The following is a 17,528-nucleotide window of genomic DNA, read 5'->3' as shown; positions in this document are numbered from 1 at the left end:
CCATATTTGACCACCTCCCCTTGGTGGGGAGGCCTGATGGCACTCAGAGAAAGAATAAGCAGGCTACCAAGATGAGACTTGATAGCCTATGACCATATAGTGGGGGAGGAGGTCCCCCTTGGTCATAGACCTAGGGGAGGGGAATGGGGGAATAAGGTGAAACAGCGAGGGAGGGAGGAACAGGAGGATACAAGTGATGGGATAACAATTGAGTTGTAATCTGAATACATTATTTAAATAAAAAAAGAGAAGTGTGCTTTGGGGAGATGGAGTAAAGGCAGTTACAAGAGAATAAGCAACCTGCTTTACAATTGTGTTGCTGTTTTTTTCTTTGAGACAGGGTTTCACGGACTGGCCTTGAGTTCACTATGTAGCCCAGGTGGTCCTTGAATTTGCATCAGCCAGCCTTCCAAGTCCTGGGATTCTAGATGTAGACTCACATTCCTGATTCATCTAACATTTTCTTAGGCTGTCACAACCCTGGTGACTTGCCAAGCCACCTGAGGTATATGATCTTTTTTTTTTAATCCATGTACTTCTCAGCCTTTCTAAATTTTAGTGTTTAGCTCTAAAATGCAAATCCCTTCTCTCTTGCTTCCTTCCCTCCTGGGGGAGACCAAGCTCCTGTTAGGCACTTTATGGTGTGATTTCTTGAGAGGGATTAACGCTCTTATCACCACTGTGGTAAGGCACAGTATTCAAATTTCCTTTGAGAGAGGTGACGTTCTGCCAGCACGCTTCTCACCACTATCAGCTTCTTGACATTTCCCCCCCCTGTATTTTCTTTATTCATTATTAGGCAAATGTTTTGTGATTTTTCCAAGCAGCACCTGTGTGCTTGAGGAGGCCAGAAGACTGTATCAAGTGCCCTAGGGTTGGAGTTTCAGAGGATTGTGAGCTGCCCTGTGGGTGCTGGGAATTGAATTCAGATTTGCCTGAAGGGCTGCAAATACTCTTAATCACTGAGTCACCTTTCCAGCCTCTTCACATTCCTATAATTATCACCAACATCAGCCTTACTAGGAATTCCTGTTTGGCCCAAAGAGTTGGAAGAAGGAGACAAAGGTAAAAACAAAACAAAACAAAACAAAAACAAAAAAACAAAACTAAAGATGTTGTGTAGTTGGAAGCATTTCAGTGATAATGCAAGCAGCTCACGGTGAAGCTAGATTTTTGAACACACCCTACCTTTGCTAGGTCTTTTCTCTTTCTCTTTCTCTTTCTTTCTCCTCTTTCTATTTTAAAAATATTTATTTATTATGTATATAGTATTCTGCCTGCACGTGTGCCTGCCCTCTGGAAGAAGGCACCAGACCACATTATAGATGGTTGTGAGCCACCACATGATTACTGGGAATTGAACTCAAGACCTTTGGAAGAACAGCCAGTGCTCTTAACCTCTGAGCCATCTCTCCAGCCCCATCTTTCTCTTTCTCTTTCAGGAGGCTGGGGAGAAACCTGTAGATATCTCAGTGGCACAAAATCCATATATCTTCTTCCTAAAGTGGTGGGAATTTGTGACTTAGAAAAAAGTTATTTTAGCTGGGTGTGGCAGTGCACACCTTTGATCCTAGCACTCAGGGAGGCATAGGTAGGCAGATTTCTGTGAGTTCGAGGCCAGCCTAGTCTACAAAAATGAGTCCAGAATAGCCAGCACTATTACACAGAGAAACTCTGTCTTGAAAAACAAATATATATATATATATATATATATATTTAAATTCATCAGATGTTTGAAAACGATTATCCTGAGATTTCACCCTCACTATTAAATATGTAAAACCTTGGCTAAGAATTCTCATGCAGATAAAACTAGAAATAGAACCATGAAAAATTAAAAAAAAAGAAAAGAGAGAGAGAGAGAGAGAGAGAGAGAGAGAGAGAGAGAGAGAGAGAGGTTAAAGAGAGTGGAATAAAACATAAAAGGGTCCAGGCTAATGTTTTTCTTAAAGAATGTGTCTGAATTTGATGGTTTGATGTATATTCATGATTAGGTTTATGCTATTTGTTGTAGGCAGGAGTATCACAAAAGTGGCATCTTGGTCTTCTGTTGTTAATATCATTGCTATTATGTGCATACATACATACTCATATACATATGCATATGTATACACACACATATTATGATTTTACGGGTGTTTTGCCTGCATGTGCTTCTGTGTACCTTGTGCACGCAGTGCCCACATAAGCCACAAGAGGGCATTGAATCCCCTGGAATTGGCATGATTTGGATGATGCTTTTGAGCAGCCAAGTGGGTCCTGGGAAGAGCAGCAAGTGCTCCTAATAGTGCTCCTAATTGCTAGTGCTCCTAATTGCTAGTGCTCCTAATTGCTAGTGCTCCTAATTGCTGAGACATCTCTACAGCTCGTATACTGAAGAATTTTTGAGATATAGTCTCACACTGTGCCTTTGCCTGGCCTGGAATTCACCAAAGTTCTCCTACCTCAGTCTCCCTAGTCCCAGGATGACAAGCGTTCTCTCTTTCTCAATATACCTAATGCCTCTTGGTTTGGACCACAGGTGTCAAAGTGTAGATTTTTTTCCCCAGAAAACTACAAATGCAAATACTGTCACACTCTCCTTAGGTTCATGGAGTTTTAGTTATGGTATAAGACAAAAGCAAGGAACTGGAGAAACCACCCACTGCCGTTTGATCAGTCTAGGAGTATCTTGTGGAGAGTGGGGGCTTTTAGGAAACTTCAAGTGAAGCAAGGTGAAATTTGGGATGAGGGATGTTTGACTTTGTGAAGTCACCAGGCTCTTTTATTCTAATTAATCTTTTTTTTTCAAATGTGGTGCTGAGGCTCTGACGGTTTGGGTGGAATTGCTGTGGAATTGGATGGAATACCCTAGGGGATGCCTAGGCAGCTCCTTTGCTGACTGTATAATATGGGCAACCGTGGTCGTTCACATGGGAACAAGGTGCTTTAGAAAGACTTGGCTAGAGAAGGAGGAAGAGCCACAGTCACTGTGCTGCCTAATTGAACCGAGTCCTTTCAGGACAGGACAGGACAGTCAGCCTAACAAGTTGGCATGTCCTCCTTCTGAGAGGTAACTCGTGAGGAAGTGCTGGACAACGCACTGACATCTGTATGTGTTAACTTGCAATGGACTTGAAGATCTGAGAGCAGTCATATGCCAGTCACCAATAACAAAGATTTAATCTTTAACTGGTTACCCGGAGAAGTTCTATAGCAGTAGACCTTCTAGAGATGTGGAAAGATGGTTTTTAAAGTGATAGCATTGATCATTGCTTTCTAGATGCTGGTTTTTTTTTTTTTTGCTGCATGTGACACTTTTATTTATTTCACATTCAATTTGGCTGTCCATTTTTAGATAATGTAAGTTATGAATCTATTAAAATTTTAATTCGAGGCTAGTGAGATGGCTCATTGGGTGAAAGTTCTTTTCATGCAGCCAAATGATCTGAATTCGTTCTCTGGAACCCACAGTAGAGGGAGAGAAGTGATTTCCACACACACAGGAACACTGCCCTCCTCCTATAATAATAATGAAAGAATAAAACATTTCATTTCTAGTATATTTTCTCAGCTGTATTTGTGCAAAATGACTGGTGACAATTATCTAAAGATATGCCATGCTTCTGGCTTCTGAATAAAGTGTGATAGCATCCTGAATGGATACTTATTTCCTTATTACCATCTCTGATAGTATATTTATAATCTCAAACATTTTTACTTTTATGACACTGTGCACTATTTAATCAGGGCAAACTGTCACAATGAGGCAATGTAATTTTCCAGTATTTGCACAAAATGCTTTTATGCTTTAAATAGGGAATCTTATGTAATCTAGAAAAGAAAATCGTACAACAATACAAGACCAGATCAAAGTTTTGGCATATTAAAACAAAGAAATTTCCACAGGATGATCAATAAATACTAATGTGATAAGTGATCTGGTTTATGTAGTTAGTAAATTTACTCAGTAATAAATATGTCAGTCAACAATATAGTCCACCCTCTTTGTTTGTCTTTTATTTATTTTTTGAGACAAGGTTTCTCTGTCTAGCCCTGGCTGTTCTAGAACTAGATCTGTAGACTAGACTGCTCTCAAACTTAGGAAGCTGCCAGCTTTTGTCTCCTGAGTGCTGGGACCAAAGGTGTGCCACCATTGCTCGGTGCTCTTCCTTATTTGTACATTCTAAATTCACAAATTAGGGTCATAATATTTGGAAAAGAATAGCATATATACTGAACCCATATGGACATTTTATTGTCATAATTTCCTATACAATACAGTGTCGCGCCCTCCCGCTGGCAGGAACGACGCAGACACCAGGATCCTTCTCAATTGTGCTTTATTGGGAGCACCCTTGAAGCTGAAGCGAAAAGACCCCAAATGCCTGCGAGTACGCCGTTTAAATACTGTCTGCACGTGGCATGTCAAAGTCTCATTGGTTACATTTGGATGCCTCATTAGCATGCCTCATTAGCATGCTCCATTAGCATGCCCACAGTCGAGAGGGCTGTGTTGGAGTGCTTCATTTGCATACCCCTGTTCAGGAGGGGTGCATTGAGAGGGCTTATGTCTGCGCTTGCGCGGGGGCGTTAACAGTTGCCGCCAAGTGGTAACGGTCGCCACCATTATCGGGTGTGGCCATGCCTTACAATACAGTATAACATTTATTTACATAGTTTTAAAAATAATGCATCGTGTATTCTAATTAATATAGTGATGATTTAAAGTGTGGAAGAACATACTAAGTTTATTTATTTATTTTATTTTTTTCATACTAAATGTCTATATGAACACTACACCATTTTGTATAAGGGAGTTTAGAATTAAAGCATTTTGGTATTTACAAGAAAGCCTGGAATTAGTGCTCCATGAACATTTGAGAGTTGACTACAATAAATACGTTTACTTAAATGTACAGAGTACATGTTCTGAGATATGCATCATGCCATGAGCTTTGGTATGATTTGTTGAAGAGACAGGAAAAAGGCAAATGAATGAATACAGTAAAGGGTGTGTTCCAATAGTACAAATATGAGGTGCTGTGACATAATCCAAAATTGGGAAAAAACTCAGATACTTTCCTTATAATTTTATTTTTGTCAGAATATACTAATTATATATAATGATGAGTTTCATTAGGATGTTTACTTCTTGGGGGAGTAAATGAAAGATTTATTTATTTTTATTTTATGTATATGAATGTTTTGCCTGAGTGTACATAAGTGCACCTCATGCTAGGCTGGTACCACCAGAAGCCAGAAGAGGGCACTAGAGAGCACCAGATCCGCTAGAAGTGAAGCGATGGAGCTGACCAATGCTGCAAGTGCAGAAAGTGCTCTTAATTAGTCCGCCATCTGTCCAGCGCCAGAGTGTCTTTTTCAGAGTTTCATGTATTCAAGGCTTCCTCAAACTCACTATGTTGCTAAGGATAACCTTGAACGGATCCTCCTGCCTCCACCACGTCTATTTTATGAAATGCTGCAGATTAAATCTAGAGCCTTGGGCATTCCAGGTAAGCACTTTACCACTTACCTACTTCAGTCCTGGAAAAGTGATTCTAATTCTGAGTTTTATTGACTTATTTTCTTTTCAAAGAAAATCACAAATGTAGCTAGATTTGTCTCCCTGGACTGCCTCAGGAGTTTCCCAGGCCTTCATTACCTTCTCAATCATCCCACAAGTGAGCTTCATTAAACTGCAACTTCCAAGAAGACAACAATTTTTTTTGTCTATTTTGTTTCCTAAAGGATACCAAACAATGTCTGACTCTTAATGAGTAATTAATTAATACATATTGATGAGGGAATAATTTCTTATCTTTGGGCGTTAATGTTATTCTTACAAAACAGTGTTTGTTTCTCAGTTTCTCTCTTAACCTGGCTGTCACTCAAATAATTTAGACTCTTATATTTGCTCAATAATAGGCTTCATAGTTCAATAACTGAGCAGTTATTACTTTGTTCTTAACCCTCTAAACTAATTTGGCTTCCTCCCAGCTTACATCCCAGAGATACTTGCTCTCTTTCCTGATGTCCCCTAGACCTCTCCTGTGCCTAAATCTTCAACATCTTCTTCTAACTCCATCTCTATCCTCTCCCCTGCTCTGTAATTGGCTGTAATCTGCTTTCTTGCCATATTAGAGGACAATTGGGGGAACAGTGTATATACAACATCGAGACAGGAGCTTCTCAGAACAAGGATTACAACCAGATATGGGGGGGTACAGAAATCAGCATTTGAATTACACAATAACTTTATGCTTATAGCTCCCCATTTTAGTCTAATAAAGGCTCTTTCTCTTACAATAACAAGCTATGTGTAATAATAACAATTATGAAAATTACTAGATCAGAGTTACATTTGTATGTTTTGCACCCTTGGATAAAGTATTCTACTATCAATTTCTATCATCCTAAACATTTTAAGTTTAACTGTGAGACTATAACTATATAGTCTTCAACCCCACCAGAGATTTAAGAAGGAGTAAATATTGCCTAAATATGTAGAAAGTACCGGCAAGTAGCTTTTAAAAGCATAAAAATAACAGATATTTGGCTGCCTCAACAGTCTCCCAAAATTTCTCCCTAGTGTTGGAGTATCATTTTCAGCCTTTTGGCTCAGAATATTTGACAGACTTTTCTGTGAAGCAAGATTTATGAAGAAGTTACCTGCTGTAACTAGAAATTAACATTGCATTTTTTGTTTTGTGGTTTTTTGTTTGTTTTTGTTTTTTGAGACAAGGTTTCTCTGTGTAATAGTCCTGGTTTTCCTAGACTCGCATTGTAGATCAGGCTGGCCTCTACCTCACAGTGATCCAATTGCCTCTGCCTCCCTAGTTCTGGGAACAAAGGCGTGCACCACCACACCTGGCTTAACATTGCATTTTTAAGAATTACATAGGTAGCAAAATATAATCTTAAATATGTATTAATATACAAAAATCTATATCAATGTAATATTTTTGACTTATTATTTTTCTTTGGTCTAAAAGTAGATTCAATTATCTATCTTTTTACTTATCTTTCATATAGCCAACCCCTTTAAAACAACAACAAACATCTATCACCCATAGAATGACTGAAAATCATCCACCCCCTCTTGGGGGTTTCTAAAATTGCCAGATTGATTTCCAAAGTGGTTGTACAAATTTTCACTCCCACCAGCAACGCAGGAGTGTTCCCCTTTCTCCACATCCTTGCCAACATGTGGTGCCACCTGAGTTTTTGATATTAGCCATTTCAGATAGGTATAAGATGGAATCTCAGAGTCATTTTGATTTGCATTTCCCTGATGCCTAGGAATGTTGAGCATTTCTTTAAATGTTTCTCAGCCGCTTGATATTCCTCTGTTAAGACTTCTCTGTTTAGCTCTGTACCTCATTTTTATTTGGATTATTTGATTTGGCGGTGTTTAATTTCTTGAGTTCTTTATATATTTAGGACATTAGCCCTCTGTCAGATGTAGGGTTGGTGAAGATCTTTTCCCAGTCTGTAGGCTGTCGCTTTGTTCTCTTGGCAATGTCCTTTGCCTTACAGAAGCTTCTCAGCCTCATGAGGTCTCACTTATTAATTGTTGATCTTAGAGGCCGTTGGTGTTCTGTTCAGGAATTTGTCTGCTGTGCCAATGAGCTCAAGGCTCTTTTCTACTTTTTTTTCTAACAGATTTAGTGTGCCTGGTTTTATTTTGATCCACTTGGACTTGAGTTTTGTGCATGGTGATAAATAAGGGTCTATTTGCATTTTTTTCTACAAGGAGACATCCAGTTAGACCAGCACGATTTGTTGAAGATTTTATCTTTTTTCCATTGTATGATTTTGGCTTCTTTGTAAAAAATCAAGTGTCCATAGGTATGTGGGTTTATTTCTGGGTCTTTGATTCAATTCCATTGATCAACTAGATTACTTCTATGCCAGTACCATGCTGTTTTTAAGTACTGTTGCTCTATAATACAGCTTGAGATCAGGGATGGAGATACCTCCAGAAGATCTTTTTATTGTATGGGATTGTCTAAGCTATTCTGTTTTTTTCCAAATGAAGTTGAAACTTGTTCTTTCAAGGTCTGTAAAGGATTGTGTTGGTAGCCAAAGATTTATTGGCCATGCAAAGCTGAAGTCCTGGATGGAGACATTTTCATGTCTCAGTCAGTCCAGAACTGTTCCCATGTGGAGGGATCAGCAAAATTATATTACTTGTCCTGTTTGGTCTTCTTGATTTCTTTTCTTCTGTCTGAAGTTAAGATCTCAAGAGGTCTTCCCCCTGTCATATCTGATTTCCATCAGTTTAGATGGAATGCATAGCTTTTTATTTCCTGTTGAAGCAAGAGCATATTCTCCCCAATGCAACACATTTCCTTTCCCCCATTTTGCAATTAGGCCCTTTATATGCTGATCTAAATCAGTAGTCCTTTCCAAAACCCAGTGTATCTTAACAGGTGTGTTACTTTCTCATTTAATAATTTTGAAATCAATAAATCATTATTTAATCTATTTTGGCATGATACTATATTCCCCTTCTGTTTTATGACCACCTTTTAAAAATTATTGTTAGATCTTTTTATAATTGTTTGACCTATAGGACTATAAGTTATACCTGTGACAGGTTTCATGTCATAATGTCTAAGAAATTGTTGTATTTCAGTGGATACACACGCTGAAGCACCATCAGCCCTTATTTGCAAAGGCATCTCCAAGCCAGTCACCATCTCTAACAAATGTGTAATCTTAGAATCATGCTCTCCAGAGTTGAAAACCCATTGGAATTCTGAATATGAATCTATGGCACAATGCATATATTTTAGTTTACTAATCTCTGTAAAATGGAGCACACAAGCCACTGTGTGACCCTGTTCCAAGGTAACATCAAACAGGATCTGCATTTCTATTTTAGCATGTAGACCTTCATCCACTAATTGAACCTTAACAATACACACACAATACCCAGCCTGACCATGTTGGCCTATAGCTGAAGGCTTTCTATCCAGCGTCTCAGTGAGCTGCTACTCTGCAATTTCTTCAAGCCTTCGTGAATTTTCCTCTTCTGGAACTACCTCTTTTGGTGTTATTGTAAGTTCCAAATTGGATTTCTCTGAAGGTTCCCCATTTTGGTTCAAAGATTCCTCCAACCTCTGTTCTATGGCCTTTAATTTAGCATCTAATTTCTCAGTCTCTTTTTTTCTCCATGTCTGGCTTATCCTGATGTCTTTCAAAGAGGATATCCAAACCTGTAACTGTCACTGAAAAATTTATTGATATGCTAAAGAGAAACAAACTGAAACGGAATCTAGAAACACTATGTCACTTTGCCTTCTTCCATTTTCAACATAGAAAATAACCTTTAATTTTAAAACCTTTCCCTAAGGATGTTACTTTCTTAGTCCCAGCTCTGCGTCTAGACCTTACCAGTTCAGGTTCTTGAAGCTTCTCAGTCTGTCTCTGGCTCCTGCATCTTGGGAGATGCTTTTTCCCCCCTGCCTCCTTCAAAGAATCCTGACCCCTAGTGTTAGGATTCCGCTTCAGTCTGCCTACCTGTGATGTCACTGCTTACCTGTCACAGAAGGGCGTGGCCCTGCCCTGGGCCATATAAAAGACACCCTCCATGTGGTGCTCTCCCTCCCTCCCTCCCTCCCCCCCCCCCTCTCTCTCTCTCTCTCTCTCTCGTCCCCCTCCCCCATCTTCTCTCCATGTGTGTCTCCAGAGACGGTCTCTGTATTCCCCTATTAAACCTCTTAAGTGGGTCTGTGGCGTGGAGTGATTCCATCCCTCGGTACAGCTTTTAACACCTCCCCTACTCTGGGAAGTTATTGGGTCCTCAAGTGTTTGCTCCTCTGGCCTGTATGAGTCAGGCCAGCAAGAGCCCCTTCTTAAAGGGATTTGGCTTCCTGCCTTGGCTAGGAAAGTCTGGCTTTGAGAAGCTTGCTTGTGCTAAAAGAGCCATTTTTTCTCTTAGCAAGGGTTGTTTCTGGGGTTTGTATCAGCTTCCCCGCCCCCCAAGGCCTTGCTGCTCTACAGGGGGCCTAATCAGGAAGCCCTGAGCTCCTGCCTTAGAAACTGTGGTTGCTCTCTTAATGGATAGGACTAAGAAACTCCTCTGTAGTTTTACTTTCTATGTAAGTTCGGGCCCACGTGGCACACCAGAATGTTAATGTTATTTTTACAAAACTGTGTTGCAAAACCCCAGATATGGAAGGTAGAGAAATCAGCGTTTGAGTTACACAATAACCTTATGCCTACAGTTGGGACACAACACATCAGAAGTTACAGGAATATTTTAAAACGATCAAACTTTTAGGGGCCAGATAGAGAGATGGCTCAAGGGGTACAACAGATTGAATCTCCAGCATCCATGTCAAATGCTGAGCATGATGAATGCATGTCCCTGTAACAGCAGCAATAGGTGCAGTGGATCTCGTCTGTCACTCTAGCCACAAGAGAGTGAGTGCCTGTCCCGTGGTAAGAGGACACAGAGAGACTGAGGAAGACCTTTGCTCTCTGCATGTGTGTGTGCATTTGTGCATGTAGCCATTCACATCACAGTGTTGCTCTCTAAATGCAACTGCTTACTTCTTCATCACTTCTCATCTCACCCTTTTATTTATTTCAATTATGTTTTCTTTGGGAGCATGCACATGCCTGTAGAGTCTATAAGAAAGCATCCATCCTCTGGAGCCGGAGTTAGAGCTGGTTGTCAGCCTCCCAACATGGGTACCTAGACCTGACCTCAGGTGTTTTTTTTTGAAAAGAAATAGGCACTCTTAACCACCGATCCATCTTTCCAGCCTTCGCTCTTTTATTATATACGTCAGTTCTTCTGAAGATGGAGGAGACTAGGAGAAAGGCAGAGAGGGGAAAGGAAGGGCCAAGATGGGGCTATGACCAAAGCACATGAATATATACATAGAAATGCCGCAATGAAACCCATTATTTTGTACAAGGAATAAATGCTAACAAGAAAAAATTAGGATGTTAATGCTAAACACACAAAAAAAGGAGATATGTGAATTGACACCCAAAACTGATCTGAAAGAGTCAGGCAGTCAGAGGTATGTGACGTCATCCCAGGAGAGCAGACTGAGAAAATACAGACTTCTGAAGAAGGACTAGCCTCACTGACTGAAAATAGTGAGTGAGGGTAGAATGATGTTAGTGAAAAGGATAGGAGAAGAGTTAGTACCAGTTTTGCTTGGTGTTTTACTGCATAGTCAGGAGTTAGGATTTTATGCTAAGGGTAGTTGGAAAACCTCAAACCATTCCATCATATGTAAAACAAATGCTGAGTTCCTTACTGTGGCCCATCACCCCTGCACAATCTTCCTCCTCATAAGCGTTTCTGTGTTTTCTGTTTTCTTCCTCTGGTATTCTGCATCTACTCCTGTTCCATGAGCTCATCAAGCTATCTGTGCCTCAGGACCTTTAGATGCGCTCTTCTTTGTTTGGGTATTCTCTCAGATACAATCTTTTCAGGGCTGACTACTCATGATTCAAGGTTCAGTTTAAAATGAAGCTACTCCTTCTCAGGGATCGAAACTCAGATTAGTAGACTTGGTGAGCCTTCTTGCAGGACATCCAGGAAGGTTTTAATTTGAGATCTTTACCTAAATTATATTTAAAAATTTTCCTATTACATGTAAGGTCTGATTGTAAGGCTTAAAGTGGACCTGTTTCATATTCTGGAAGGGGCTGCTGTTCATTTATAATCTCTCTCTCCCTCCCCCTCTAATTTTCTCTTCTTTCTTTTCCTCTTCTCTCCTTCCCCTTTGTTGCCCCCTTTCTCCTCTTTCAGTTCCTTTTTCCTTTACTTCTCCCAAACACTTTGTAAGTTAAATTAGAGGTTTTTTTCTGACATCTTCCCAAAGAAATTGGGGCCATAAACAGAGTGTTTCTTATGTACAGTTCTGGCACCATTCAGCTAGCTAAGAGATAGCTGCACACTACTATTCTTTTTTAAAACTTCTTTTGCTTCTTTGAGACAGCCTCTCAGTATACACTCACAATCCTCTCATCAGAGATTGGCATTAGTTTATACGTAGAGCACCCTGAACACACCTTATCTCATCAGATGCTCAGATCTGAGGTGAGCTCTACCACGCCCTGCAACTACATGCAATTCTGTCAACACTGGGCCTTAGGGTTTCCCAAAGCAACAGAGATGATTCTGGGGAGGTGAGCAGGGACTAGGCCATGAAGGTAAAACGTTTTCATCTGTATTACCCAAAGTCTGCAGGCCTTATTCAAAGTCTGCCAGATGTGATACCCAACTTCTTGCAGTTTATCTCTACTTTATTAAACAGGAAACTTTCAATTATAAGATGTAATTAACAGTATGCCATTACTGTTTTTATTTGAGCAGGAGGCACATGGAAATCCATAGCACTGGTTAATGAACACTTTAACAATTAGGTGCTTTCCCAGTGTGCCACTATATTTTTTCCTTTTTTTTTTTTACTAATTTATTCATATTACATCTCAATTGTTATCCCATCCCTTGTATCCTCCCATTCCTCCCTCCCTCCCGCTTACCCCCTACTTCCCTCTCCTATGACTGTGACTAAGGGGGACCTCCTCCCCCGTATATGCTCATAGGGTATCAAGTCTCTTCTTGGTAGCCTGCTATCCTTCCTCTGAGTGCCACCAGGTCTCCCCATCCAGGGGACGTGGTCAAATACGAGTCACCAGAGTACATGTGAAAGTCAGACCCCACTCTCCACTCAACTGTAGAGAATGTCCTGTCCATTGGCTAGATCTGGGTAAGGGTTCGAAGTTTACTGCACATATTGTCCTTGTCTGGTGCCACAGTTTGAGCAGGACCCCTAGGCCCGGATCTGCCCATCATAATGTTCTTCTTGTAGGTTTCTAAGACCCTCTGGATCCTTCTATTTCCCCATTCTCCCATGCTTCTCTCACCTAGAGTCCAAACAGGATGTCCTCCCCTCTGTCCCACTTTCCTGGTAAGTGAAGGCTTTCATGAGACATCAATCACTTTACATCCTGATCCCAGCCTCCTCCCTCCTCTCCTCCCATCCCCCCTTTTTCTTCCTCCTAGAGAAAGGAAGGCCACCTGATTAGTTCCAATCTACCCTGGGAGAGCAAGTCACTGCAGGACTAAGCACATCCTCTCCCACAAAGCAGCCCAGCTAGGGGAAAGTGACCCAGTGGTAGGTAGCAGATGCAGAGACAGCCCCTACTCCTATTGTTAGGGGACTGACACGATGACCAAGCTGCGCATGTGCTACATATGTGTAGGGGGTCTAGACCCTGTCCATGCAAGCTCTTTGGTGGTTCAGTCTCTGTGAGCCTCTGTGGGCCTAGGTTAGATTAGTCTGTAGGTCTTCCTGTGGCATCCTTGACTCCTCCAGCTCCCTCTATCCTTCCTCCCTCTCTTCCACTAAACTCCCAGAGCTAGACCCATTGCTTGGCTGTAGGTTTCTGCATTTGTCTCTATCACATGCTAGATGAAGCCTCTCAGAAGACAGTCTGTCTGCAAGCATAGCAAGAGTATCATTAATAGTGACAGGGGTCTGCCCTCTGTTGTGGGGTCGGTCTCAAGCTGGGCCAGTCACTGGTTTGTCATTCTCTCAATCTCTGTTCCATCTTTATCCCTACACTTCTTGTAGACAAGACAAATATGGGTTTAAGGTTTTAAGGGTGAGTTGGTGTCTCCCTCCCTCCTTTGGAAGCCCCACCTGGCTACAGGAGGTGGCAACTTCAGGCTCCATACCCACTGCTGCTAGGAGTCTCAGCTTAGGGCCACCCCCTAGATTCTCAGGAGCCTACCCTGTCCCAGAGATGCCCCCCATTTCTGTTCTCTCTCCTAGGTAGTTCTCCTCACCCACCCTCAGTGTGCCACTTTAAATTAGCACAGTTTTATATTGAAATTCCATGACTTATCTTTATGAAAGTATGGTAAGTTTTCCTTTTAGTTTATACTATTTATGAGATTGTTTTAATAGACAGACAATTTTGTCCCCTATCTTTTGTCTCATAGAATAAAGTGGATGCTCCAGGGCTGGAGAGATGGCTCAGTGGTTAAGAGCACTGTCTGCTCTTCCAGAGGTCCTGAGTTCAATTCCCAGCAACCACATGGTGGCTCAAATCCATCTATAATGGGATATTATGGCCTCTTCTGGCCTGAAGGTGTGAGTGTGGGCAGAGCAATGCATACATAATAATAAATAAACAAATCTTTTAAAAAATGGATGCTCCAAGGGCAATCTGTGTTTATCTTGTGGCATCTTACACCTCAAGTTTACTCTCCTCAAATCTAGAAGCACTTTCTAGTCCTCATTGAAATCATCTTTCTTATTCAAGGGCCACCTAGGATCCAGGAGTGTTATGTAACAGAGTCAGTGTGACAGACCTCATACATGCCGGGGCAAGATTTGAACTTCCATTTCCCAAGGGTTATTTATTTATTTATTTATTTTCCCAAGACAGGGTCTCTCTGTGTATCCGTGGCTGTCCTGGACTTGCTTTGTAGACCAGGCTGGCCTCGAACTCACAGGGATCCACCTGCCTCTGCCTCCCGAGTGCTGGGATTAAAGGCGTGCGCCACCAGTGCCTGGCTTCCAAGGGTTATTCTTAATGTTTAGTAGCCATGCAAGTTCTGGGGTTTCTGTAAGGAGCATAAGGTACTACCTTACCAGCCCGCAAGTTTAGAGACTAATAAGATAAATACTCATATAGAATCATTTATAATTCATGCACGAGAGTAGTATAGCCAATTAGTAGTGCTGCTCTAAGAAAAGCTTTTTGTCAACATAAAATATTTGGAGAAGGCAACCTTCAATGTTCATAAATCATAGTAAGCTGATGGAAAAGCAGGACCGGTATTTTGTTATACAAGTATTTTATGAGCTGGTACAAGAACCCCTTGTGCTAAACTATTGGTTTTGGGTGGCCCTTATGCTTGAACCTCTCCCAAACTCAGGATGGTATTGTGTATTTGGACTCAGAGATATTTCAAATCCAAGTTCTCAACTTGCCCTCCCCTCCGTGTTCCAGGCCATGTATTGGCACTTTCTGCCTTTAAATTTCATGTAACCATATTTTTGCCTGGAATATCCTGGGTGAAGCAGCCACATCAGTCCTTTATGGTCAGAAGTGGACAGTTTGTGATCATCTTCAGCTCGCCAATGTTTTGGTACAAGTTTCTTTATGAGTCAGGAGGCCACCAGGTGAGAGCATGGACATGCTTACCAACTCCATGTGGGCAGGCATCAAGAGCTACTGCTGAGCCGCAAGAAGCTTTTGCTTGGCTGCCATCTTTCATGTTCCAAACCTAGCTGCCACTCCTGTGGGTGGGCTAGCGTGGGGGCTCTTTTGACTATGACAGAAGAGTGACTGTATGTATCCCAGAGTTTGGAGGAGACAAATGGCCTGTCATGTATTTGTTCTCATTTTTATTCAATTTATATGCCTCCTCCTCTCTGCTCAGCTAGGATGCTTGGGAAGACATTTCGTTTTGACTGGCAAGTGCTTGCTGTTTCTGGCTTCGAATAGACATAAATAGACTCTAATAGGAACAGTTAACATTTCTTCCTCTTCCGGAGCGCTAGCTTTCTTACACAGGTTTAAAAAACGCACACAAAAGTCCCAACTTCATTATGCTTCAGTCGCAGGCAGGAATTTATAGCAAGAGCCCAGATGTTTGCAGCTTATGCCAGGATATTTTGATTCTAATGTAACAGAGCTCATATTTTCAAATAGGAAAACAATATTCAGAGGAGTTGACTTCAGAGTTTTTGGGTTTCCAGGCCAAGGGATGGGCTTCTGAATCTATTTGGGGACATTCTTCCCTCAAACCTTTTCCTCTTCACCTTCAGACTGCTTGGTTCCTTTCCTGGAACTGGGTCTCTGTTGCAAAACTCTCATTTTGTGCACAGACTGTTCCAAATCATCTTTTTTTTGAGGACAAAGAAATCTCTAAGATTTTGTGCCTTAACTCTTGCTTTCAATACTCTTTCTTTCTGTTAATTGGGTTTCATACATTCAAATAATTGTAAGTGTAACAATCCTTTCTTGGGCATAGGGCAGACCCTGTGCCAAATGCATTCTGTCTATTATCTCTTGATTCCCTGGGCACCCTCTCAGAAAAGGACTGTTATTGCTTCTGTTTTAGATATGGGATATTTGGAAGCTTACAAGTGAACTGGCTTCTAGAGATTGCACAGTGGTAAAATTGGTCTTCAGTTCTTGGTTGTTTGATTTTGACTCAGTAGTTTGTGTGTATGTGTTTGTGTGTGTGTGTGTGTGTGTGTGTGTGTGTGTGTTCCCAGTCATGCACATGCATGTGCACTTGTTTATATGCAGTGTATACACATGAGCAGAAGTCTGTAGACATCAGAGGTGGACATCAGGAAACCTTCCTCAATTGCCTCTTATCTATCTATCTATCTATCTATCTATCTATCTATCTATCTATCTACTATCTATGTATGAATTACAGGGTCTTTGATGGAACCTGGAGTTCATGGTATTACCTCTAGCAACTGCTCAGCAATTCCCTGGGATCTTCCATTCAGTCCCCCAGTGTTGAGGCTAAAGGCACATGTCACAATGCCCTACTCTTGATGTTGGTGCTGGGTGCACTGAACTAAATTCCGCATAGTCCTTATCAAGCATTTCATTCAGTGAAAGAACTTCCATCCAGTGAGTCAGCAGCTTTAATCCTGCTGTTGTATTCAAGTGACTCCCTATGATTCCCTGCTGAGTGGTAGTTTCTTTGAGGGCATGTAAGGGTAAAAAAAGACATGACTCTTGTTCCCAAAGAATGTGAGCTGGAGATGGAGAAAGTATGGAGCCTGCACCTCACCTCTGCCTTCCTTTCCAGGTTCTTGAGGGCAATCAAAGGAAAAGAAAGCTCTTTGTTTAAGGTGCTGGGAGAGGGGCTGGAGAGATGGCTCAGTGGTTAAGAGCACTGGCTGCTCTTCTGTAGGACCCGGGTTCAATTCCCAGCACCTTCATGGCAGCTAACAACTGTCTGTAACTCCAGTTCCAAGGAATCTGACACCTTCACACTAATGCACATAAAAAATAAAATAAAAACAAAAAATGTAGTAACTCGGTTATTCTTAAAAAAAAATAAATAAAACAAAACAAAACCGGGTGTAGTGGCTCATATCTTTAATCCCAGCACTCGGGAGGCAGAGGCAGGTGGATCACTGTGAGTTTGAGGCCAGCCTGGTCTACAAAGTGAGTGCAGGACAGCCAAGGCTAACACAGAGAGACTCTGTCTTGAAAAACAAAACAAAACAAAACAAAAAACTTAGCCAGGGGTGGTGGCGCACACCTTTAATCCCAGCACTTGGGAGGCAGAAGCAGGCAGATTGCTGTGAGTTCCAGGCCAGCCTGGTCTACAAAGTGAGTCCAGGACAGCCAAGGCTACACAGAGAAACCCTGCCTCCAAAAAAAAAAAAAAAAAAAAAGGTACTGGGAGAGGTGGATGCTAATTACTGAGACCATGCCAGCAAGTTCCTCATCTCGAGCCAGTTACCTGCATGTCTGGAAGGGCATGCATTGGAGGGTTAAAACTCACAAAATCCGGGCTGAAG

This window comes from Acomys minous (assembly GCF_964271855.1).
Source record: "Acomys minous genome assembly, chromosome: 7".
In the NCBI taxonomy this organism is placed as follows: Eukaryota; Metazoa; Chordata; class Mammalia; order Rodentia; family Muridae; genus Acomys; species Acomys minous.
Note: the sequence above shows the minus strand (reverse complement) of the source record.